The sequence below is a fragment of the Aotus nancymaae genome, unplaced genomic scaffold, assembly GCF_030222135.1.
Source record: "Aotus nancymaae isolate 86718 unplaced genomic scaffold, 86718_ANA_hifiasm-v0.15.2.pri h1tg000003l, whole genome shotgun sequence".
Taxonomy (NCBI): domain Eukaryota; kingdom Metazoa; phylum Chordata; class Mammalia; order Primates; family Aotidae; genus Aotus; species Aotus nancymaae.
The window spans coordinates 34,619,763-34,637,844 of NW_026988414.1; the positions used below are offsets into that span (position 1 = coordinate 34,619,763).

The window sequence follows — 18,082 nt, forward strand, 5'->3', positions numbered from 1 at the left end:
TTAAGTCCAGTAGTTCAAGGCTATAGTGAGCCATGATTGTGCCATTGCACTTCAGCCTGGATGACAGAGTGAGACCCTGTCTCAAAATAAAAACAACAAAAACCATCCCAAGTTTCACCCCAGACCTGCTGAACCAAAGTCTGCAGTTTAGCAAGATCCCCAGGTAATTCCTATGCACAGAACAGCTTGAGAAGCACTGCCCAAAGAAAGGGCTTTAAGAATGGGGTTGATTGAAGGGCATGATGGCTCATATCTGTAATCCCACCACTTTGGGAGGCCGAGGCAGGCAGATCACGAGGTCAGGAGTTCGAGACCAGCCTGACCAACATGGTGAAACCCCATCTCTATTTAAAAAAAAAAAAATACAAAAATTAGCTGGGCATGGTGGCACATATCTGTAATCCCAGCTACTCAAGAGGCTGAGGCAGGAGAATCGCTTGAACCAGGAGGTAGAGGTTGCAGTGAGCCAAGATAGTGCCACTGCACTCTAGCCTGAGCAATAGAGCGAGACTCTGTCTCAAAAAAAGAAAGAAAAGAATGGGTTGACCACAGAAATGAAGTGGGGGTGTTTTAGACAGGCATTTTCTTAAACCTGGCTCTTTGAAGCTCTGAATATATGTGTGTGTGTGTGCAAGCTAAACAAAATGCTTTGTCCTCAATGTAACCTGAACACCCATTCATCCATGCTTTCATTTACACACCACAAACATTCTCACACACATGCAGTGGTTTGCGTTCACACACAGGCACACGTCCACAGGCATACCTGCTCACTCACCTGCACACACACATTCACACCACCATTGCTGGGCCATTCAGGAAGGACAGAGGAAATGTGGTGAGGTGCTGGCAGGACCAGCCCTGTTAAGAGAGGGAAGAGGCATTCTCGGCGGTGGGGGGAGGGTGTTGCAGGCACCCAGGCCTGGAGGGGAGAGTGCTGGGATCAGCAGTTTAGCGTAAGTGGGACAGAAATATAAGGAGTAGCGGAGAAGTCAAAGCAAAGACCAAAGGAACCATAGAGGCAGGAGAAGGGCAGAGCCGAGTGAGGGCAGCCCGGAGCCCAGGAGCACTCTGAAGGTCCTCAGGGCTGAACGTGACCCCAAGCCAACCACAGCACAGGCTGCCAGAAACAAACACTCTAAGGAACAGCAACATCTGTCCTCTCTTAGTGTCAAAGGGGAGACTGAGGCCCAGAGAGGAGGAGAGGCTTGCCAAGGTCACACTGCTGGCAGACCCCTAGCTAAAGATCTAGTCGTCAATCAAATCCAGCCTACTTGCTTGCAAGTTTTCCCATCCTGGCTGGGGTTTCAAAACATTCCTATGGTAAGAGATGTTAAGGACACAGTTTTGGGGTGCGGGGTGGCAGTGGCTATTCTTTGCGGGAACAGCCTGCTAAGAATAGAGATGACAGCCCTGGGGGGACCCCCAGCTGAAGCTCAGAAGGATGTGCCCTCTGACCTGCTTCCCTTTGCACAGTGAGGGGAAGGTAGGGAGCTGACATTGTCCCTCCAGCCCCTGCACCTATGGAAGCCTCCAGAGACGGAACAAACAAAACACACTCTGTTGCTAAGTGTGTGTTTGGTCAGGAGAGAAAGCCTGGGAGAGAGGAAGCAATTATATTTAGTATTTACTGCCCCATACATGATTCAGTTGAAAAAGAATGTCACCTTTACTGTAAAAATCAATTTTAATAAGGGAAACGCTTCTATACACAACAAAATTCTCAGCCTCGGGACACATGAGCATTAATTAATAATGCTGCTGCTCCATCTTTTCTGTCACCCCCCAACCCCAATTCAACAGAAGAATTGGGCCAAAGAATTGCCATGCTGGAAGGGACAGGAACCAGCCCTTGGGGAGCGAGCCCTGTGGTCTGGAACCGACCACCTCCTAACCTCCTGGGCAGCACCAGCCAAGGCAAAAACCTGCCAGGAGCAAGCTGCTCCAAGAGACAGGCAGAGTGACTGTCCCAGGACCCAGGCAACGTCCTCAGCTGCCTGATTCAGCACAGGTATCACTAAGGGGACCCAACACACCACTTCTGCCCTCTGGGACTCAGTTTCCCCATCTGTGCAATAATGAGGGAGTTGGCCCTTCCAGCTCTGATGTTCTATGACTCTAGAGTCTAAACCAGGGTTGGCAAACTATAGTCTACAGATCCAATCAGGCCCTCAGCTATTTTTGCATAGCTCCTTAGCTAGGAACTTTAAAAATATTTTTAAAGAACTATTTTTTTTTTTTAGAAAAAAAAAAAGGAAAGAAAACCACAAGGAAGGCTATGTGACATTGTCTGTATGTGACCCGCAAAGCCTAACACACTTACTATTTAGCCTTTTACAGAAAAGGTCTGCCAATCACTTCTCTAGATAATGTTAAATGATCACTTCTCTAGATAATGTTAAATGAATTCTCTCTATCAGAATTCATAGAACGCTCTGGAACTCTTTGGGATAAGTAGGATTGATCTGTAGCTGTGCAATTGTTGTTGAATTCTCCCACCTCCACTGTCCCATAAGCTCTAGGGAGGCTTGTTCATCAATGCCTTCCTAGACCCCAGCACACAATAGATCTTCGGTTGCTATTTGCTGAATGACTGAATGAATGAAGTCCATGCTCTTACATCCTTGTAGCCTATATGCAGCACCCCTCAGCCTGAATACTCACTTCAGCATCATGCAGACTGAAACCATATACTTATTTTACCCAATTAATCATCACTGAGCACTTTACTAGAATAAGGCTCCATGCTAGGCTGGTGCCCAGGCGTGGCTCTGCCCACCAGGAGCTCAGTCCAGTAAGAAAGATCAGACACAGACACAAATAACTACAATACAAGATAGGCCACTATTCATACCCTGAAAGGAATGTAGAGAAAGTGCAATGAACACACAAAAGGAAGGGGCAATTAAACCTGAGCAGGATTAACAGTCCACTGGATAAATGCGCGAAGCCAGGAAAAGACAATTCACAAAAAGGAATGTACTCCAATGAAACAAGCATATGGGAAAGTCTTCAGCTTTACCGGTAACCAGAAAAATGCTAATAAAAATTACAAGACACTTTTTGACAATTATTAAAATAGTAAAAAAAAAAAAAAAAAAAAAATCTATTTCAAGCCATAATGCCCCGTGCTTTCAATGGCACAATGAAAGGCTCTCTTGCACAATGCTGTCGGGTGGGAGTGAAGTTGAATAACTCTTTGAAATCAGTTTGGCAATAATATCAAACATCACAAAAATGTTCAAACTTTATGACCCAGTCATTCCCCTTCCAAGAGTTGGTCTAAAGAAAATAATAAGGAGAGATTTATATGCTAATACACAGGATGACTACAGTAGTAGTTATTTGGAAGCAGTCTAAAACCTTACCATGGAATTATCTTCCCAGGATCCCTTTCCTACATGAGCTACCTGATCCTTTAAAGATCACCAAGTGAGTGGAATCTGACCCTAAACCCCTTGCTCCACAAGAGGAGCCTGCTGAGCTGGGCACAGTGGTTCATGCCTGTAATCCCAGCACTTTGGGAGGCTGAGGTGGGCGAATCACCTGAGGTCAGGAGTTCGAGACCAGCCTGGCCAACATGGTGAAACCCCATCTCTACTAAAAATACATAAATTAGCTGGGCATGATGGCACACACCTGTAATCCCAGCTCCTCAGGAGGAGAATGGCTTGAACCCCCGAGGCGGAGGTTGCAGTGAGCCAAGAGCACTCCATTGCACTCCAGCCTGGGGGAACAAAAGCAAGACATCGTCTCAAAAAAAAAAAAAAAAGGCACTGCTCCTGAAAAATAGGGTCAGTCTCTGTTTCGATGGCTGTATTGTCACATGTAAAGCTTGGGTATGGTCAGTGGGTATTTTCTGCCACATGGAGAGGAAAAGCAGAGGAAGCCAGTCGGCTAAGGGAGAGGGGAAAGAATGAAGCCAAGGCAGGCACGGACGCCTCAGACATCTGCACACAGGTTCCAGGTCCCCACAGCCCAGCAACATTTCTAACCTTGGCTTCTGGGAGATGCCTCAGTAGCCTCTGCACAGAGATCCCTTTTTGCCTAAGCTCTTTTAAGCTGAGTTTCTGTCATGTATAACTATTACTAACATATACTGCAACAGTGTGTAACCATTAACAATTGTGATTTTATGAAGCAATATAGGAAAAAATCTTTTGACCTAATAAAGGGAAAAAAATAAAAACAGGCTGGGAGTCTGGGCACAGTAGCTTACACTTGTAATACTAGCATTTTGGGAGGCCAAGACAGGAGGATTGCTTGAGGTCAGGAGTTCAAGAGCAGCCTGAACAATATAGGAAGAAACCCTCTCTACAAAATACTGAAGAAAAAAAAAAAAAAATACCTGGGCACAGTAGTGCGTGTCTGTAGTTCCAGCTAATTAGTGGGCTGAGGCAGGAGAATCACTTGAGCCCAGGCGATTGAGCTGCAGGGAGCCATAATCCTGTCACTGCATTCCAGCATGGGTGACACGGAGAGATCCCATCTATATATATAAAAAAATTAGATACAACATTACATGTGTACTACATATATCAATATATTGCACAGGGAAACTGGAAAGGAATATGTCAAAAGTTGTGTCAGCATCAGTGGTGTGATATGAGTGATTATTTCCTCTATGCCCTTACTTACATTGCTTTCCTTAAAATAAAATTCTGATTGAGGAGATGAGCCATAGACCAGAGCAACAGTGATGCTAAGTGAACATTGCTTGTTGCCCAGAGAGAGGGCAGATATGGAGCTGGGGAACAGAAGGGAAGGGTATCTTTATTACATCCAGCTAGAGAGATCAGAAAAAATGATGAAGGCAGCAGCATCTAAAATGGGGTTTGAACAACGGGAAGGACTTGAACAGGAAGCAAAGTCTACCAGGTGGGAAAGAAAATTGAGATGGAGAGAAAAGGATAAATGGGCATGGACGAGCACTGCATTTAGGGAAGGAGGAGACATTCCCTATGGCAAGAGCAGAAGATACAAAGTGGAGATCAGTAAGTGAAATCAGACTACGTTGCAGAGGTTTTAAGCTGGCGACCTTCAGGCCACATTGACCCAGTTTTTTTTTTTTTTTTAAACTCAGACAGCACAGTAAGCACATATTTCTAAATTAAGTGCTATGCCTCTCATCTCTAACTCTATCTCTTCTAAATTTGCCTTTTGTGATGACAGCTGGGACACTAATATTCGGCTTGGCCTGCTGGCGCTCTTAGCCTCTGTCAACAGGGGGCGCTAGAGAGAGCTCGCAAGGTGGAGGAGCCAGGGAACCCACACAATGAAGGTGGGAGCCCTTCCTGATCCGGCTTTAATTTGTAAGGTACGATATGCACATGTCATATGATCCAGCAATCCCTCTCCTAGGTATGTCTTTGAAAACCTTTTCCATGCACCCTGGGAGGCATGACCAAGAATGTTCAGAGTAGCGTTTCATGATAGCAAAATCCTAGAAGCAAACCAAATGCCTAATAGCAAAAGAATAGATAATGTGTGGTATTTTTACACAATGAGATATTACACAGCAGGGAAAACTAATGAACTAAGCTACAGGTATCATCATGGATGAATTTTAGAAACCTTAGGTGGAAAAAAAGGAATTTTATAGAAGACTGTGAATATTTTACTGTAATATCATACAGTATGATTTTTTATAAAGTTCAAATGCAAATAAAAGTAAATAATATATGCTCTGGAATATGTACATATATGCTAAAACTATTACAAAACAGCCAGGAAATCATAAATACCAAATCCTGGGTTGTGGTCATTTCTGGAGGAGGCAAGGGGCTAGAATAAGAAAGATGCACCCAGACACACGCAAGAGTACCAGGAAAGTTCCAGTTCCAAAAGTGGATGATGAGCTCACGGGTGCTAATTTTGCCATCATGTTTTGCAATTAATATATGCATTACAAATATTGTTCCGTATATACATAAAACATTTCATAATAAACATCTTGAAAAATTCAATCATAAAATAGCTTGTGACCAAGAAATGGTGTTTTCAGGAGGACCCTGTGGACTCTGCCCCCAAATGTATTGGTGGCTGAGCCTGGGCGAGGATGGAGGTGCTGGGCTGGACTCTGGCCAGCACCATGTACAGACATCCCACCTGTTTGCTGCCTCCCCAGGCACAGCCACCCCTGATAGGAGTCAGGAGAGCCTTGACCTGGACATTTGGACCAGCTTCCAGTTCCATGTCTAACTTACTGAGTTACCTTGATCAAGCTCCCTCACCTCGGTTTTCCCATTTGTACAATAGGAGAGTAGGGAACAGGTGATTACTCAAAGCTTTCATTCTAGTGTTATTGAGTGACCCGGGTGCCTTGATGAAAAAAGTGGATCGGGAGCTTGATAGTCCTGCTGTCACCAGCTGGGGGACTTTGGGGTTTTTTGTTTTGTTTTGCTTTATTTTGAGATGGAATCTCTCTCTGTTGCCCAGGCTGGTGTGCAATGGCGTGATCTTGGCTCACTGCAACTTCCACCTCCTGGGTTCAAGTGATTTTCCTGTCTCAGCCTCCTGAGTAGCTGGGATTACAGGCACGTGCCATCATGCCCAGGTAATTTTTTGTACTTTTAGTAAAGACAGGGTTTCACCATGTTCACCAGGCTAGTCTTTTTTTTTGGAGACTGAGTCTTGCTCTGTCACCCAGGCTGGAGTGCAGTGCAATCTCAGCTCACTGCAACCTCTGTCTCCTGGGTTCAAGCAATTCTTTTGCCTCAGGCTCCCAAGTAGCTGGGATTACAGGCATGTGCCACCATACCCAGCTAATGTTTTTTGTATTTTTAGTAGAGACAGAGTTGAGCCAGGCTGGTCTCGAACTCCTGACCTCAGGTGTTCTGCCCACCTCAGCCTCCCAAAGTGCTGGGATTACAGGCATGATCCACGCCCAGCTGACTTTGGGCTTTTTAAGAAGCAACTTAACTTCTCTCTGCTTAGTTTCCTCATTTGTTAAATGAGGACGGATCAGGTATCTGCCTCATATGGTTATTGTGAGGATGAAATAAAATAATACTTGTAAAGCATCCAGCATAGAATCTGGATCAGAAAGCCCCCAAGACAGCAGCCATTGTGTGAAAGATCAGGCAGCCTGAGTGGCCACGCCCATGCTGCGGAAGTGTCCTCCCAAGGGCCACACTCCAGGAGGTGCGCCTGGCCCATGTTGTGCCAGGCTGTTTCCTGCTTTCACCATCACTGGCTCCCCAGTGCTGTCAGGAGTAGCTCCTTAGTGTGACATTCAGGGCCTCTGCCACCTCTTGCCAAGCTCCCTCCCAGACTTCCTCTGGTGCATCCTTCCTTCTGAGTGCATCTGATGGTGTCTGAGTCTAGCTGCTGCCCCGGGGTAGATTCCCACTCCACTTCAAACCAAGGGTGTTAGTCCTGTTCACCTCACTCATTAGTAACAGACCTGAGGCTTGCTCCACAGCTCCTGGGATACAAGGACCATTGCGTGCTTTCCATGATAAAACCAGTTTGCCCTCCCATGTCCATGGTCAACAAGTAGTCCCTCAACCTCCCTTACACAGTACAGGAAGCCCCCAAGCTTACATAGTCCAGTTCTGAGGGCCACTGCCCCTTGTGGTCATGGCTGCCCCGCTTCTTGCTCGGACCCCTGGGGGTCATCCAAAGGCAAGTCACTGTGCTGGTCATCCTACTCCTCCTTCTCCACCTGCTGAGGTTCCTGGGGCTCCCAGGCTCCCATACATCCCCCCTACCCACCCAAGGAGCCACACTGCTATGAGGTTCAGGCCCCTCCACCCTCTTAGGAACCTGCCACGCCACCACCTTTCTGAAGCAGGGGATGGGGGAGCAGGATAGGCAGTGTACCATGAGGTTGGACACTCGCCGTTCAATCCAGAGCACAGGTTCTCATGTTCCCCCTGCCTCACACAACCCAGTGTGATCACCTAGGCTCAAACCTCCCACTCCATTAGAGATGGTCTCAGTTTAACTCCACCTGGCAAATTCTTCACTCTAGACTTAAGACTCCAGAAAGTCTGTTTCCTTTCCTTCCCACAGTGAAAGGTTAAAAATAAAACTAAAAGCCCAAACTTCAGAAACATGGGCAGGTTTCTCCGTGGGCAGGGAGATCTGCAGGCTACAGTGAAGCCTGGGGAGAAAATACTTTTGTTCCTCCTGGAGAGCCCACGAGAGTCAACAAAACAAAAAACCAATTAATTTCTTAATACTCCTGTTGGTTATTCAGTGTTAGCCAGAATTCAATCTAGCCCACTTTAAAAGAATAGTTCTTATCTTCCTCATCCCACAAAATGCAAACTAAAAGGATAGAATGCTGTGCACAGCACGTAAGTAATCATCTTCGAGGTGGCAGGAAAACGTCTGCCTTTTCAGTAAGAAAGCTTTGGAAACACATCATGTTTCCCTTTGACCCTGTAGTCCACTGAAGAATGACCCTCAAAATCTCCAGGTCCTAATCCCTGGAACCTGGAAAAGTTACCTCATGTGGTAAAAAGGGTCTTGGAAGGTGTAATTAAATTAAGGATCAGGCCGGGCATGGTGGCACACGCCTGTAGTCCCAGCTACTCGGGACGCTGAGGCAGAAGAATCGCTTGAACCTGGGAGGCAGAGGTTGCAGTGAACTGAGATTGTGCTATTATACTACAGCCTGGGTGACGAAGAGAGACTCCATCTCAAAAAATTAATTAATTAATTAATTAAGTATCCTAAATGGAGAGATTATCCTGAATTATCCAAGAGGACCCCAAATGCAATCACAAGTGTCCTTCTAAGAGGGAGGCAGAGGAAGATTTGCCACCAGAGAAGAAGGCAAAGTGACCACGGCAACAGAGACTAGAGTGCTACAGCCACAAGCCGAGGAATGGAATGCCAGAACCCAGCAGAGGCAGGACATGGACTCTCCTCTGCAGCATCCTGAGGGAATGAGACTCAGTCCTGTAAGCCTCAGTTTGGATTTCTAGTTTCCAAAGCTATAAGAATCAATTTCTGTTGGCTTAAGCTGCTAGGTTTAAGTTCACTGGTTACAGCAGTCATAGGAAACAAATATAAGCCCTGACTCCTAGAAACCTGTGACCTCAACTGCAGCAACCTTCTTGGTCTAGGAGGTCTGAACAATTAGGTTCCTCCTGCTTTATCTGCAGGGTACAAATAATTTGTGTCTAGGAAGAAAGAGGCAAGTGAATGAATAGATAAACTGAGGCTAGATCATAAATGATCTTAAACGACAAACTAAGGACTGAGGCTTTTACTCTGCAGATTGTGGGAAGCCATAGAAGTGGAGAAGGGAAATGGTATGAACAGATTTCTTTTTAATACACTGCAGCACTGTAGAGAAAGAATGGGAGGCAGCCAAACCATATGGCAGGACACGGGGAAGAGACTATTGTGATAATGCAGGAAAGAGATGAGGATGGCGGGAGCCTGAGAGGTCAGGTGGGGAGACACCCACAGAGGCCTCTAGGTCCTGGCACAGAATAAAGAAGGGTAGCTTTTATAAGAAGCGGGAAGAAGGAGAGCAGGTGATTCTCAAAAAGGACAAACCAGGCTCCCTTTTGTTTGGAAGAAATCTAGCCTAGGAAGAGGAAGGCGTTTGATCCCATGCCTCTGGATACATTTTTAAATGGCAAAAGCCAACCAAATCATTCACTTAAAAAAGAAACACTTTTGAAAATTCCAGGCAGATCAGCCTATCTCTGGCTAGTACAGTGATCAATATAAGTTAGTTCACACACCTGCTTTGGGTCATATTTTGCAAAGCATCCAGCCACATTTCATGTGGGGCTTTGCATGATCAATGCAGATGACACATAAATGTGGGACTTTTACAAGGGAGGTGGCCTGGTTAACAGAAAGGTACTTTAGGCTGGCCGGCAGGAGCCTGGGTTCAGTCCTGACTCTGATCCTAGCTGTGTGGCCTCAGACAAGCACTGGCCCCTCTCTGGGCCTCTGTTTGTCTCTAGATCAGCAGTGTTCAAACAGGTGGCAGAGCTCTGGGATCCTTAAGTGCACAGGGGCCACAGACAAAGGCCTTAAAAGTCCCCAGGGATCCCTCTTCTGCATCTTGCAGGAGGCCTGTTCAAAGGTAAAAGCCATTTGTTTCTTCCTTTAGCTGACATTTATTGACTACTCACTATCTGCCAAGCACTGTTCTAAGACCCTTGCCTGTGGTACTTGTTTTGCAAATGAGGAAACTGAGGCACAAAGAGATGAAATGATTGGTTTAAGGTTGCATAGCTAACACATGACACAGCTGGGATTTGAACACGCACAGTCTGGCTCCAAGGCCTGCGGTGTCAGCAGCTTGCTTCATATTTCTGTTTATTCTCTCTCTCCTCTGTGTCCCCACAGCCTCCCAGTTCATCCTCCATTGCATCTGGAGCACGCTGCTGTGATTATTTGTGTCCCCCACCCCGCACCTTCATATGTTGAAATCCTAACCCCCAAGGTGATGTTATTAGGAGATGGGGCCTTTAAGAAATGATTAAGTGCTGAGCGCAGTGGCTCACGCCTGTAATCCCAGCACTTTGGGAGGCAGAGGCCAGTGGATCACCTGAGGTCAGGAGTTCAAGACCAGCCTGGCCAACACGATGAAACCCCGTCTCTACTAAAAATACAAAAATTATCTGGGCATGGTGGTACACACCTTTAGGCCCAGCTACTCAGGAGGCTGAGGCTGGAGAATTGCTTGAATGAGACGGAGGTGGCGGTGAGCCAAGATTGCACCACTGAACTCCAGCCTGGGTGACAGAGTAAGACTCTGTCTCAAAAAAAAAAAAAAAAAAAAAGTGATTAGGTCATAAGGACAGGGCTCTTGTGAATGGGATTAGAGCCCTTATAAAAGACGCCCCAGAGAGCTCCTTTGTGCCTTCCACCATGCAAGGACACAGCAAGGAAGTGCTGTCTACGAACCAGGAAACAGGCCCTTATCTGACACAGAATCTACCAACTAGCACCTTGGTCTTGGACTTCCCAGCCTCCAGCATTGTGAGAAATAAATTTCTTTCCTTTTTTCTTTTTTTTCTGAGACAGAGTCTTGCTCTGTCACCTAGGCTGGAGTGCAGTGGCATGATCTTGGCTCACTGCAACCTCCACCTCCCAGGTTCAAGCGATTCTCCTGCCTCAGCCTCCCGAGTAGCTGGGATTACAGGCGCCCAATACCATGCCTGGCTAATTTTTGTATTTTTAGTAGAGATGAGGTTTCACCATGCTGGAACCCTGATCTCGTGATCTGCCCACCTCAGCCTCCTAAAGTGCTGGGATTATAGGCATGAGCCACCACACCTGCCCAAGAAATAAATTTCTATTGTTTAGAGGCTATCCATTATGGAATTTTCATTACAGCAGCTCAAACAGACTAAGATACACACTGTCCACTATAATTCTAGGTTGACCTGCTGGACTCTTCCAACCACTCTTGGAGTATCTCAAGGGTCAGAACAGAGTCCGTTTTTATCTCTGTTCACTCTCCCCACCCCCAAAGCAAGCCTGACACCTGCCAGCTCAGCTATCAGTGACAATGACTAAGGAATTGTCTGAACGAAGGTTGAAATGAGGGTCAGAGCAAAGCCCAGCAATAAAGCACCCCCTCTGCTCACATACTGGGCACCAACTCTGTGCCAGACCATGCGCTGGGCACTGTGGACACAGAGGAATCCAACTGGGCCCCTGACCTCCGGAAGCCCGGACAGATCTGCAAGCTGATAACAGACGCGCAGTGTGCCATTGTCTAGCATCACCCAGACAAAGCTCACTTACACTGGGTAACATCATAACGACATTGCAGGAAACCTGCCTGTGCCTCTGACAGCCAGCCCCCACCTCCCAGACTTGGAGCCCAGCCTGTCCTGGGGGAGGGCAGACAGATGGCGACTCTGGCCAGCCAGCCCCCACCCAGAGGGCTCTTCATTCCCTCATTCAGTCAGACGTGCACAGAGCAGCGTGAGGCTGGGCCTGAGAGGCACAGATGAGATGAATCAGACACGGTCCATGCCCTCAGGGATGTCACAGGCTAGTGGGCAGGGTGAGCCACAGACACAATAACTGTTTCGCTAACACGCAGGACTCTCTGAGCCATGAGCAAACCACCTCCAGGTGCCAGGTGAAGGGAGACCGATTCACATATTACAGCTTCCAGACACACATTGAACCAAACCTTGACTTTACAGGTATAGAAACTGCCCACAGTCACATCACTAGCAGAACCGGGACAGAAACTCAAGCATTCTCTCTCTTTATTCCCGATCCTCTGTCCCAGTTTGGAAAGTGGAACTGTTAGAGACTTCATATGTACCTGTTCTCCCTGGCAGATGCTGAAATGTTGCTGACAACAGACAAACAAACTCAATGCTCTCATTTCCTGGGCTCAAAGGAAAGGTGGCCACAATCTTGCTGCAGCCATTGTTCCCACTCAGCTCAGCCAAGAGCCTGCTAAATTCCAGACAGAGACACGTGGGTTGGTCCCCACCCACACCATCAGCCAGACCCAGTAGGTCAGAATCATGGCTGCCCCCAGAAGGAGCCAGCACTGCCCCCAAACCAAGCTCCATTTACAGTCCCTTCATGATGCAGGCAGATGCTGTGGTACGTCCACAGAGGGCTGGGTGCACTGGGGATTCTATGCCTAGGACAGAAGAGGCCTCCACAGCCCATGTGTGGTAGGAATCTCGAGGCTTGCCAGTGTGTGGAGGTTTTAAGTAGAACTCCCTGTGTCTGCAGTTGTCTAGTGAGCAGGAGCACAGGCTCAGGAGGACTGAACTTGAAGTAAGGTGCTCAACACACTGAACCCCATTTTCTTCATCTGTAAAATGGGGATATTGAGAGGAGCCTTGAATAGCCGTAAGGACTGAGTGGGATAATGCACGCAGAGCTCTGAGCACAGTACTAGCCTGTAGGCAGAGCTCAGCAACCCACAGCTGCTGATAATCACAGCATGAGTTGTATAAACAGTGGTATCAGAGCTGCAGGGTCACTGGAATGGATAGAGGCTACAGGTTTCAGATGGCGCCTGCAAGGTCTTGGGACTTCTAGGAGCTACCTCAGGACTCAGAAGACACATGGTGGAATCTGTCAGGGCTATCCCTAGAAGGGAACAAAGCATGGGGCAATTCAATTAACACAGGGCCACCCTATAGAGTATATACAAAATGATGATTATAAAAACAGAGTCAGTGCCAGATGATGTCCATCTGAGCATGGTCAGTCAGCAACGCCCTGCAGCACCCCAACACCCCCAAGCAAAGGACCTAAGGGGCCTGGGCTTAGCGAAGTGCCAAATATTTCTGCTCATATTCTATCCCCAGCACCTAGTGCAGAGCCAGACACACAGAGGACCCTTGATAATTATGGCAGGAGGTAAAGGGGTACCAGGCAGCGTTCTGGCCCCAGTCAAAGGACCTCCCTCTCACTTCTGTTTTATATAATGAGCTTCTATTATATGGAAGATTGTCCTTTGAAGTAAGAGAGTTTTAAAAATATAAAATTGAGGCCAGGCACGGTGTCTCACTCCTGTAATCCCAGCACTTTGGGAGACCAAGGCAGGTGGATCACCTGTGGTCAGGAGTTCAAGACCAGCCTGGCCAATATGGGGAAACCCTGCTTCTACTAAAAAATACAAAAATTAGCCAGGCATGGTGATGCGTGCCTGTAATCCCAGCTACTTAGGAGTCTGAGGCAGGAGAATCACTTGAATCTAGGGGGCGGAGGTTGTGGTGAGCCGAGATCATGCCACTGCACTCCAGCCTAGGTGACACAGTGGGACTCCATCTCCAAAAAAAAAAAAGAAGAAGAGTTATTTGGGGAGGTTGGATGGAGTTAATGAGTAATTTTTTAATTGTTTTACATATTGTCTGTTTTTTCCCAATTTTCTACAGTAAACATGCATTGCCTTTAGAATCAAAAAAGTAAAAAAAAAAAAAAAAAAAAAATTAAGATTCCCTGCCCAAGACCAGGTAGGACCCCCTGAGAGGGCCAGCCTCATTCATCCCTTAGTGCAGCAAACTACCACTATCTTATTTCAGGCCTTTGTGTTTCCAGACACTAGATATGTCTTAAACACATGGATGCCTTTTTTTTTTTTTTTTTTTTTTTTTGAGATGGAGGCTCACTGCAGCCTCAACCTTCCCAGGCTCAAATGGTTCTCTCACCTCAGCCTGCCAAATAGTTTGGACTACAGGTGCACACCCACACACCTGGCTAATTTTTTTAGAGAATGGGTTTTGCCATGTTGCCCAGGCTGGTCTTGAACTGGGCTCAAGCAATCTGCCCACTTCAGCCTTGCAAAGTGCTGGAATTACAGCCGTGAGCCACCGCACCATTTTTAATCCATTTCATAAGTCAATTGCCACATATTAATAATATTAATAAGCTCCTTCTTTTTGCTGAGCCAATCATTAAAGATTCTCAAAGTGTCATAATACATATTTTGCATTTAGGGAAGCAGTTTAAATGTTCAAGCTTTAAAACCGTAAAAGCTACTATTTTTGTCTTTTGTGCCCTGTAGATTGCCCTCTGCATTTCAAGAAGGAAACATGTCCACTCTTCTCCCTGCTTACACTTTAGCAGTTTCTTTTTTCTTCCAACTAAACTTATCACTGGTGCTAATGGTCCCTGGTGCACTGCGTGACTTTGAACAAGTCACTTGATCACCTGGACTTCAGTTACCCCGCGATAAAGACCTTTCTAGCTTGAGATTCTTACTGTCTCTCAGCTTCAGTTACCTCATGGCAGCCAGCTGACAGTTTTCAGTCTCCAGATGCCTTGGCTGGGCCCTTACATGGTCCCCCTCAAAGGCTGGGACAGTTGATTCCAGCATCCAGACTTCCAAGAGCAGTCAAAGAAGCGGCACCTTTCAGGGGCAGTGCTAAGATAGATTCAGCATCCTAAAAGGGCAAATCATTCTGATCTAAATCTTTATGGGCTCCCAGTACCTCATTAAACATCCAAGCCCCTAAGGCTCTGAATCATGGCTCCTCTTCCCTTGCAGCCCTCCAGGAGGAGTTCTGATTACCCCATAAATTACACGTTGTCTAAGGGTATCTGCAGGCCCTTCATCTTGCAATCCAGCCGCCAACGTTTTTATGGGATATGGATCCTGCCAGGCTCCCACTCCCTCCATCCCCATGGTTACCAGGGAGGGTACCAGCCAAATGCCCTCCTTGGAGCAGTAGCCCAATCTCTGCTGATGCTTCTCCTCTCAGAAATGAGTTAAATTCTCCCAAATGGAGAAGCATTTGTTCTCAGCTCTTCTACCAAAATGAAGTCCAGGTGCCCTGCAGACCCAGCTGCCTAGGTAAAACCAAACCACTTTCTAGTGGGGCTGGCCCAGGGGCCAGAACCACTACTGAGACTCCAGTCTCAGGGTCAGATTCCCAAATAGCTGTGGTGACTAGCCAGCCAAGCTGAAGGAATGGCCAGAGGAGCCATAAAAACAAGGTGCAAAGGAAGGGGCCGAGACCCTCTCAGCTCACACCCCAGGCTCAAAATCTCCCTCTCTCAGCCCAGTGGTGCCTGCCTTTGGTCCCCAGGTCTGGTGTGCCTCTACCTCACCCCTCTGGCTATTTTAATGCATGCCTACTGTCTTGGTTTGGGTCCCCCCAAATGCTGACTATGAGATAAGGATTCGGGTGTAAGCATTACCCCAGAAGACTCCTGTTGGAGAGTGAGATGTGGAGCAGGGAGTGAGTTGGCCAGCTAAAGATGCAGTGTGAAGTTTAATCCACTGGGGAACTCTAGAAGCTGGTGTCAAACTCATGCCTCCAACCAAGTACTCCACCCCTGACCTCCCAGGAGCAAAGAGCTGGGGTATGTGCACACCAACCTCAGCCAGTCATTGGCAGGAGACTGCTGGGAGGAGAAATTCTCCAGCGCTTGTGGCCTGCCATAGACTCTGGCAGGCAGAACAAGTCCTTGGGCAAAGAGATGCAGGTGCTGTGCTTGGAAATCAGGTATCCATCAAGGTGCTAGGGATGAAGGATCAGCTGCTACACCTGTTTAGCCACTTAGCAGGCAGCTCACCTCCTCAGGGAAGCTTTCTGGCTGCAACATCCTGTGCAAAGTTAAACAGTTTTATTCCTTTTTGTAATGTCACCTCCTTTAGAGGAGGCAAGAAATGCCAGGATGCTGGGACTCGGGGCAGAGAAGTGAGTTGCCCACACAGCCAGTGGTTGCAGAGACAGGCTCCTGTGACGATCTCACTAGGTCTGATGGTGTGACCAGCACACAGATGTTCCTCCATTCCCAATGCTCAGGTGATGCCTTTGTGCCCTAGGGAAACTTGGATCGCCCTGAGTTGCATGATCTACATGGGTTCCCAGAGTTCCCCGGTGAGGGGAAACACCAGTCACCCACGATGGTCACTTGCTGATAACACTCCCTTTATTGGCAGCCTTCCCTTCCCCGCCTCACTTTCTCACTCTCTTACGTGTGTTTCCTGGAATCACCTTCCAAATAGACTACTTGCACTCGAACCTTTGCCTGAGGTCTACCTCCGAGAAACCCAGGCAATGAGCGGAAGTAGAGGGACATGGAGATGCCTTTCTGGGGAAATTTCAGTAGCAAGACTGAATAGTATAAAAATGTGAGTTCTTCACTTCTGCTCCACACAGTTCCAATAAAAATTACAGTGGGAAAACTCTTAGAACATCATTTTAAAAAATAATTTAATTTAATTTAAAACATTTTAAAAATTAAGGTAGTGTGTTAGTTTCCTACTGCTACTATAACAAACAACTGCAAAGTTAGTGGCTTAAAACAACACAAATTTATTCTCCTACAGGGGGATCAGAAGTCTAAGATAAGTCTTAAGGAGCTAAGAGCAAAGCACTGGCAGGGCTGGTGCCTTCTGGAGGCTCCAAGGAGTAATCTGTTTCCTGTTCTTGTGGCTTGTAGAAACTGCTTATACTCCTTGACTTGTGGCCCCATGACTCTAATCCTTGTTTCTATGGTTTCCTCTCTCTGCCACCCATGCTTCCCTCTTACAAGAACCCTTGTGATTACATAGAGCCCCTCCCAGATAATTCAAGATAATTTGCCCATCTCAGGATTCTTAAGAATCTTAATCACATCTGCAAAGTCCCTTTTCATGTAAAGTAACATATTCATAGGTTCCAGAGATGAGGACCTGGACATCTTTGAGGGGTCATTATTTAGCCCTCCACAGATAGGAGACAAGTAAATGAGCTGAAATGGCAAAGAAAGAAATTTTTGAAAGAATAAACAGTAATGAAGGTAGACTTGCTTACATGATAAATAAACTCTAAAACCCTAATAACTGAAACTGTACTATTGGTGGAAAAAATCAACAATAATAGGATCGTAGAAATAGATACAATGATATGTTAAAAGTTGGTTTAAGATAAATGTGGTAGATCAAATAGGCGAAAAAAGGAAGAAGTTATTATTCAATATACAATCCAGTTGGTTAACTTCCTGAGGACAAATTGTTTACTTACAATTTAAAACAAAATATAGGTAGATTAAAGAATGTAATGTTTAAGAGTTTAACCAATAAAGGACTATAAGGAAATAAAAGTAAAAATATTTACTAGCTTTTGGTATTAAGAAGGATTTCTCTGCCTGTAATCCCAGTACTTTGGGAGGCTGAGGTGGAAGGATCTTTTGAGGCCAGGGATTTGAGACCAGCCTAGGCAACATAGAAAGACCCTATCTCTACCAAAAAGGAAGGATTTCTCGGTATGAAATCAATAAAATTCATAACAGAAAAGGTTAATGAATTCAACTACATAAAATTTAAAGTCTCTATGTCAAATATACCACAATATGATGGTATATTTGACCAAACAGCACATGAAAAAGCGTTTGACATCCTAAGTCATCAAGGAAATGAAAATCATTATTACAACAAGATGCCACTACAGTCCACTAGAATGACTAAGATTTTAAAAACTTACAACACCATATGTTGGCAAGATACTGAGAAACTGGAACCTCATACACTACTAGGGGGAGTGTTAAATGGTAGTCACTTTAGGAAACAGTATGGCACTTTCTAAAAACAGTTAAACGTACACTTGCCATATAATCCAGCAAACCATTCTTAGATATTAAGCCAAAAAATAAAAAATAAAAACATATGTTCACAAAAAGACTG

General features: G+C 46.1%; 1 protein-coding gene across 1 annotated transcript in view; it reads right to left on the reverse strand.

Annotated features, from left to right (window-relative positions):
* Positions 1–18,082, reverse strand: part of LOC105733377 (stimulated by retinoic acid gene 6 protein-like) — a 433,741-nt gene that overhangs the window by 336,183 nt on the left and 79,476 nt on the right. The window contains exon 3 of the mRNA XM_064379820.1: positions 4,349–4,489. The gene's annotated coding sequence lies outside the window, so the exon portion shown is untranslated. The remainder of the gene's footprint in view (positions 1–4,348; positions 4,490–18,082) is intronic.